The sequence below is a fragment of the Gavialis gangeticus genome, unplaced genomic scaffold, assembly GCF_001723915.1.
Source record: "Gavialis gangeticus isolate Ggan-Ray unplaced genomic scaffold, GavGan_comp1, whole genome shotgun sequence".
Taxonomy (NCBI): Eukaryota; Metazoa; Chordata; order Crocodylia; family Gavialidae; genus Gavialis; species Gavialis gangeticus.
Window position 1 is genome coordinate 36,496,974 of NW_017729028.1, and position 8,823 is coordinate 36,505,796.

The following is an 8,823-nucleotide window of genomic DNA, read 5'->3' on the forward strand; positions in this document are numbered from 1 at the left end:
AAAAGCCTGCAACTTTCTGTTCAAAGCCTATGACGTTCAGTGGAAGTCAACAGAGTGCATCAGATCATTTGGAATTTATTAACGAGCATCCTGAGATGGACAGAATCAGTGCAAAGTGGTATAATAGATAAGAGAAGCAGGTAGGATGCTACAACCAAACCTGCTCAATAGAAATCAGTGGCATGTAGGAATGTAGCAATTAAGTTAATTAATCCATAAATTGTAGCATGCATGGCACCACACATGACTGACCATATGTAGAGAACCATGTGGGCTTGTATGTTAGCTGTTCTAATGCATAAAAAGTGTAGAACAGAAATGCACTTTGGATTTGTGTTGAACCTTGCACTGTCTCTGCTGTTGCCCACTCTGATCACCTGGCTGATAGCATAAATAAAGGCTAGAGTAAGTTTACCTAGCCATTGCATAGTTGCTGCATGCTTATTCAAACCAAACTGTAGTAGCACCGAAAAAAGGTCACTGGAAGCAGTAACAATCAGTAGGAATAAATGACACACCTTTCCTACAAGAAAACACACTCCTATTTTATTCAGCTTATGTGAGAAAAGTTAACTACTATGTCAAATTAGTCTCTGTACTTCCGTCATGGATATCAGATTTATTGGGTTTTGCTTTCTTCCTGCTTCTTTTATTCCTAGGTAATGAACTGCAATATTCAATAACACAAAAGTGTTATATGGTCAGAATACAATCTGATAATGCTGTAAAGTAAAGTTTAAAAGCATTTGGTTTCTTTATAATGGCTCTTGAGCTCTGGTCCTGGACAATGTAAATATTTAATTTCATTTTTGGCACTGCAGCTTATCTATATTTCCAGTTCACTTCTATAATACAGTGGCCTGTGTGCTGGCTTATGTGTTTCTTCTTTAATAAGAAGCTCATAGTTACATACTGGGTGCATCTACACAAGACACTTTCCTGCAAATTAGCATAGTTTACTGCACACTAAACATGTGCCTCTAGGGGGCGGGAGATTGCTCCCTGCCCCCACGAGCTGCCTTCTGCCAGGGTGGGCTCTGCCACTGGAGCCTGGGCAAGGACTATGACCCCCTGCCCCAGCAGCAGAGAGCTCCTAGCCCCCAGCTCTGAGATCACAATTGGGAAGCGGGAGCTGGGAGATCATTGTCTCCCAGCCCCTGCTTCACCATTGCAAATGGGGAGTGAGGGGCTGGAAGATCCTGCAGAGCCAGAATTAGGAGACAAGGAACCCCAAGTACCAGCCCCACATTCACAGACCTGGGACTGGGAGACAAGCATCTCCCAGTGCCGGCCCTGTGGTCATGGAGCTGGTGCTAGGAACTCCCTGATAGTGGGGCTGGGGAGCCTGTTCCCTACTCAGCTCCATCAGCAAACTGCTCCTGCTTCCTTACACGTGTCCAGTAAACTGCTCCCAGATCTAATGCACTTGTAGACACACCTACTATAGTCAAATCACTGAAGATCTATCCCACTAGAAGGGAGCATGTACTGTCTGTGCAGATGTTCTAGCTGAATAGAGAAATCATCTGCTCTGCCTGGTAACATGGGAAAATGTCTGTGTTCCCCTCAGCAGGGCACGTCACTTCAGTGTTATCGCATTGCAAACAAATTACGCATGAAAAGCATTTCAGGTTGCTGGCTCATTGCATGAAAGCTGTTAGACCCCGACTCCATGTGGCACCCAACGACTAGGGAGACAACAATCCAGTTGCTTATGGGTCCTATTACTCATAAGCCAGAGCAAGCAGGGAGCAAACACCAGCACACATTGCTTGCAACAGCTTTATTCAGAATGGGGACAGCTTTGGACTAGCTCCCAAAAAACCAACAAACAGGGGAGCTGCAGTGAATAGTTCTTTTCACATTTTATACACCCTGATTCATACTCATTAACATTCATTCCACCCTTGCTTCTCCTATGTTCCACTCATCTCTCCTCCTATCTCAAGCTCTGCCTCTGTTTACTGTTTGCTTCTTTAGCATGGAATTGCCTATGCATTTTATTCATTTACATGTATTTTTGCTATGAGCGCTTGTCCAAGACCTTGACTTTACTTCTTCAGTCAATGGGCAGACTGTGACTAAAACCTGGAAGCTTCTTCACCAATCACCATTCACCCTTTTGCGTATGTTCGTTTTGGATTCTGTTACCAGTTACATGTTGTTTTTCACATTCCAGTCTGTTTTTCTGTCCTAAGTTGTACCATCTTCCACATTCCTAAAACTTTATCTCATTCACAGCATACAGACTTACACAGACTCACTTGCTGTTTTTTTCAGGAAATGATTGACACAATTAAGAAGGTTACTTAGCATAATAAAATGGCTGGCTTAGCTATCATTCTGCCTTGTGGTCAGCAGCTCTACTAGGCCACAGGTCATGCCTTTATTCAGCTGCAAATCCAGTGCTCCCCAAGATCCAAATATTGTCACCCTAACAAAAGCAAATGAAAGGTCTTATCCCAAAAGGTCCAGGAAAAATATAGAGCATTACAGGAAGCCTATTTCTCAGGTAAAGCTCATCCTCAAGCTAAGGCCATTTGAACTACCCAGATTCTTGAAATTCTGTTTCCCAAACCTCCCATTCTCATACTGGTACAGACCCAACACTGTTTGTCTCAGCTCTGGATCTCCTTCACTTATATTGCCCTAGGCTTCCTTTGTCTTGAGCTGTCTATGATAAGAAGAGGTGATAAACTAGCTTCATAATTTTTCTTTAATAATATTCATTCTGTTCTTTTTCCTAGGAATGGCACTAAGATTTACAGTGAGGTAATGTCCATGCTCCCTCTTTTGTCTTCCTTGTAAAGATCATAGATTCATAGAAGTAGGGTGGGAAGGGAGCTTGTAGATCATCAGATCTGACTCCCTGCCCTGGGCAGGAGAGAAAACTGGGCTCAAATGACTCCATCCAGGTAGACATCAAGCCTCCTCTTAAAGATCCCAGGGTAGGAGCCAGCACCACTTCCCTTGGAAGTTGGTTCCAAATCCTAGCCGCCCTGACTGTGAAGTAGTGCCTTTGGATGTCTAGTCTAAACCTACTCTCTAACAACTTGTGGCCATTATTCCTTGTTACCCTGGGGGGCACTAGGGGGAACAAGGTCTCTCCCAAACCCTTTTGGTCCCCTCTAGTGAGTTTATAGATGGCCACCAGGTCCCCCCTCAGCCTTCTCTTGTGAAGGCTAAATAGGTTAAGGTCCCGTAGCCTCTCCTAGTAGGGTCTGCCCTGCTGTCCCCTCCTCTGGACCCTCTCAATGCTGTCCACATCCCTCCTGAAGTGCGGCGCCCAGAACTGAACACAGTATTCCAGCTGTGGCCTGACCAGTCTCACATAGAGGGTGAGGATCACCTCCATGGCCCTGCTTGAGATGCATCTGTGCATGCATGACAAGGTACGGTTAGCCCTACTGACCGTGACCTTGCATTGTCAACCCATGTTCATCTTGGAGTCAATAATGACTCCAAGATCTCTTTCTGCCACCATGCTCTCGAGAAGGGAGTTTCCCAGTGTATAAGCATGCTGCTGGTTCCTACTGCCCAAGTACAGCACCCTGCAGCACAGGGTGGTCAATGCTAGTTTTGCTCCAACCTTTACCAATGGATACCATTGGCCTATTGCTCCAAATGTTTAAAGACATGTCTGACCCATGCCCTATTCCAGACTTTCAAAAGATTCCAAGCCCATTCCTACTTACTCCCCACCCTTGTTTGATGAGTCTAAGGGTGCACTTACAGATCAGGCATCTTCTATCAAGAACTGTCCAGCTGATCCCAGTTCCAACACCAAGTCTGTTTGCTACTCCTTTTTGCCCACCATTACATGTCTACATGACACACTAAGGCAAATCATACTGCGCAGTAGCACATCACAGCACTAACAGTGCTAATAAGCTGCTGCACAGCATTATTAGGTGCAGTAACATCACTAAAAGGCATTCACCAGCGCTACTGCACAGTAACTCCGCTTACTGCATATTTATTTACTACTTGATTATACAAGTACCAGCTTCAATGTGCAGTAACCACTGTGCAGTATTGTCTCATGTAGAAGTGCCCAGTTTCATATGAATTACCTAATTAGAGTTAGGAAGGATTTGCCCTCCCCCCACCTTAGGTTAAGTTGTCAGAGTCTGTGTGGTATTTGCCTTCTTCCTCTGTAGCCCTCTTCCTAGGATAGTCTGAGCATCTATTAACCATTTCCTTATCTGTCACTGCAGATGACAACACTGGCAGCCTCCTTATCTCCCCTGCAAGTGAGACTTGCAGAGTAATATTTGCTCTTGCTTTCCTGAAGATCTTCTCCATGCCTTAGCTATACATCCTGCAGGTCACGACTGAGGTACTTTGGCAAGGAAACTATTGTCCTGTTCTTTGAACAAACTGATCTTTTTATATTTTTTTTCTTTAAAGCGATGAAAAGAGGATTACAGCTGAATCTGGCTCACTTTCAATCCCCCAATGGTTCTTTTTGAATAATGCAGCGTAATCCTGATGACGTAATTTTTTGTAAGACACATCTACAGAACAGGAAGCAAATGTGATATATATACTCTGCTGGAGTGGAGATAACCTCTAATTCCTGCACTTTTTCAAAGATACAGAGAGGCTTTTACTAGAGACAGGTAATGTATACAGGATTTATTTTTAATGACAGAAATGTGATTGGAAAAGGCACTTTACTAGCATTTAATAGGTAAAGTGTTACAAATATTATTTAATCAATATCTAAAGAGTACCAAAATGCCTTTATTTTAGGCAGAAAAGAAAATTCTATAGTTTCTAGGTAGTAATCTCAGAGGCAGAATACAATAATATTTTCTATTCAGCAGGCCACATACTTATCTCAGTTGCACCTATGTAAATGAGAAATGACTTAACTAAATAGATCTAATGCACACAATTTAAATGAGCTCAAAATCTGGGCTACAGTGTGAGAAATGTTCAACACAAGAAACTTTAGAGATTTTGCAAAGTTGGAAATCTCTTTTTTCTCTCACTTCGATTGTATGTTGGTGTTGCTTCAGTGGTGTTAGCCATGCCTTAAACACACATAAACACTTACTGTTGTCTTGTAGTGCTGTCATACACCTTCTAAAAGGTCTCACATATACAGCATATTAAGCCGCATAATATATTCAACTGCACAAAAAAATTGTGTAATCTTACTAAATGGAGGAAAACCAGGAAGAATGTGGTTATCACATGGAAATCCTAAATATAAAATATGTCCAAACTAGGGAAAATGGCACAAAGTAAACTGAAAAAACAGTCGAGATGTTTTCAGAAAACTCACAGCATGAAACAGGTTAAAAATATTTATCAGGCAGGGGAACAAAAGGCCATGTGTGATGGCAACACAGAAGGATAAAGCAAGACTGAACTGCAGTTTTTAGAATATGGGGTTTTTTTAATTGTTTTTATGACTAGGAATTGGTAATATATGATTACAAGTTGGCTACAATGGTCATGCCTGATTTCATGCCATATAATATTAGTCTCCTATATCTGGGCTTTTCAAAAATCCTTTAGTGATTTAATATGAGTCCTTGACTTGTAATAAAAATGGCTAAATAGGAATGTGTCTGCCAAACTTGAAAGTATCGGCTCATATATTTTTTATGGGAGGTTAACTTGATTCTAAGTTTTGTGTCTTTAAAAATGTGTATTCTGATTTTAAGTTGGTCAAACAAACAATTGATTGTAGAGTTGGAAGTGTTCTGTATCTCTCAGTGTAGCACGTAATGTGAGAAATGTTAGGCTTTGAAAATTAATGTTAGAATGAGTATTGTATCCGGCATTACAATAACCTCAACACTGCCACCCTTCCTGTCCATATTCTTTTAATGCAAAGAGAAAACATATGTAATTGGAGTGACAACTGAACAATGGCTGTGCAAACAGCTGCAGAACTGAGACCTCCCTCTGCCAGATGGGACTTACCTGCTGGGGAGGCGTACCCCCAAATATTTTTTTCTCCTTCTGCATCGATCTGCGTCCCTGCCCCTTCCCTCCCTACAGACTTACCTATTGGGGGGCGGGGGAGGGTGGCAGCAGCACACAGTAGATCTTGGGTTGCTTTTAAATGCCAAAGGTGACCTCCTACTTAAAAAGTTTGGAGACCACTGCCCTAAGGTTCCCAGTGCACAGAAACTCATTTACAAAGACGGCTAGATTTGTATAACTTGTGGTATTTGTATGCCTCGAAGTCAAATTTAACTTAGAGTTATATGTAAATATGAAGCGTTGCAGGACTGGAGCCTTATAATTTAATTGGCATTAACATTTTGTAGTATCACATGTTCGCAAAAACATTCCTACCACTAAATCTCATGGCTGGAATATGCATAAAACATTAACATAAAAGGGCAATATAAAAAAAAATGTTCTTTAACAATACACTCAGGTCTTTTAGTGTCCTGTGCAGAGAGGGGACTTTTGTCCACAGTGTTTAAATGGCAAAATGATCATTCAAATTCTGACCTAACGATTTCCAGTATGAGGCCATAAGTAGTGAAGCATATTGCCTTACTCAGTGGCAATATACAGGTGTTCATGTTCATATTGCCGCTTGTTTGGAAACAGCTGCATTGTTCATCCCTGTCTCTGTTATATTTATCAGCAAAAAAAGTCATCCCAAACTTTGGCAGTACACCAGTCAGTAGCCATTTTCAGCGGCAGGGATTTAGGACTGGAGTCTCTTTGCATTAACACTGATGTAAATCAGAAGTACATTCCTTGACTTTGATAGGTAGAAACCCACTTTAAACAACCAGAGGTTCAGGCCCCTCATCAACAGGAAATGTAACATGTTTATAATTGCTTTCTAATGACTTTCAGAGCCGTGGTATGTGCCAGAGTTTTTACATCTTGCTTCAAGGAGGAGGAAATAATAGGTGACCACTTCTTGAATGGAGACTGTTGTGTAACCTGCCCCTGCAGTACTGTGTTACTTCTCTCTTGTTCTTTGCCAGACTGCGGCTGAAGGATTTCTGCATCAGTCAGAAAAACTCAGCACCCTTTTTTCACTTCTTGCTTCTCAACTGTTTTCAACAGTAGCATGTTTATTTAATCAGGCGGTAAGAATGTATGCCTCCCTTTTTTATGATCTTCCTTTGTGTGCTGTTATAACAAGTGCTAGCACTGCCACTTCTGAGTTAAAGAGGCCTTACCAGATCTCTATAGTACTTCAGAACTGCCCTGTATTTGTATTTAGGCTATTGGCTGGAGTTAAGAGTACTTTTAGGTGTGGGCATTGTTGTGTATATGTTCCGGAGCCAGTGATGAGCTGAAATTTTCTTTCAATTGGGACATTGCTTTGTGGAAATCATTTTACCAACCTGAAGAATAGTAATTTGTCTACACAAGCTGGGCACAACTCATCTGCTCTGCTTCTCTCAACGAGTGAAATAATTTTATCTCGGCAGTAAGTTCTGGTATCAGAAGGACTATGTGGCCACTTTTAAGTCAGCTAGCCACTTACACAAATTCATCAACAGGTCTACATTTAAACACACCTCAGGTTATTCTGGGCTTATGTGCTAGAATATCATCCATCCCCATAAAGATAAGCAGTAGAGCTGGGCGAGTTCTGAAAAATAAGAGTCTGCAAATATCTGCTCAAATTTTTGCAGGGAAACAAAACACTTGGTTTAAGTATAGGCAGACAAGGTTCTTTGGGTAGATGTGGTATTTTTTTATTAGACCAACTAATTCGTTGGAAAAATATTCTTTACAACCTTTCGGACACAAACACCCTTCTTCAGGCATAGGGGAAGTCTGTTTGGTGTTTGTTTGCTCTCCTGGGTAGACTAGAAAAAAAATGCAAAATACAGGTCAGTGAAAATGCAAATGCATGGCAGTAAGGTTCAGAGGGAATAAGCACTGCATTGCAGTAGTTATCCTTCCCCACACTCAGCTTTCTCAAGAAGTCTGAAGAACTGTTATGAGAACTAGAGATCTCCATGAAGAGTACCCTGACTCCTTCCAGACGTTTGCCAAGAGCTATGGAGAGGTATCGCTGGTAGAGCCAAGGACTCAGATCAAATGGTATGATTGATGGATTATTAAATCCATGTTCCCCTGCCTGGAACCATCTATCAATCATTTCACCTGCATTCTGAGTATCCTAGCAGGTAAAAGCAGGTTCATAGGTAACCAAAGAAGGGACAGTTGCACACTGATATGGAGACCAGCCATAATCTCCCTCTCCCAAACAGCTGCTGAACTCAGAGCTCTGCAGGGGACACCTCTGTATGCTTGAGTTTCCCAGACACAGACGTTATCTTGACTTCCCAGGCATCCTATGGGGTAAAGCTGCATTGAGTAGCCAATGATAGACTCTAGCTGGTAAAGCAGCTTGAGAACCAGCTACACCATGGACCTCAGAGGACCTTCATTGCCGTCTCTAGAGTGACAGCAGTTTCTCTGCTCTGAGCTAAACATCTGCATGCTCCCACCCTCCTCTTTACTCCATTCACAGACTCTTCATCTCAAGCTCAATCTATATGTGTCCTTCAACCCTCTCCCTATTGTGTACCCTACATACCTTCTTTCCTCTGCCAGTCCTGTCATTTAGTTGATCCCCTTTTAAATAAAGCCACAAAAAACCCCACAGAACTATTATAATGTTTACTGCCCTCATATTTCACATTCTGCTGGTGTATTCTACTTCATGCCCTACCCTTGCCTGCCTTACCTATTTTGATTGTAAATATTTCTATACCATGTTTGTACAGTGTCTGACATAATTCTTTGGCACAACCTGCATACACATAAGTAATATTTTCTGACCCACCAGCACTTGCCTCCCTATGGATATTATCT

General features: G+C 41.9%; 1 protein-coding gene across 1 annotated transcript in view; it reads left to right on the forward strand.

The window, feature by feature from the left end:
* Positions 1 to 4,554: 4,554 nt before the first annotated feature.
* Positions 4,555 to 8,823, forward strand: part of LOC109300269 (cysteine-rich venom protein TEL1-like) — a 23,878-nt gene continuing 19,609 nt past the window's right edge. The window contains exon 1 of the mRNA XM_019520952.1: positions 4,555 to 4,619. The gene's annotated coding sequence lies outside the window, so the exon portion shown is untranslated. The remainder of the gene's footprint in view (positions 4,620 to 8,823) is intronic.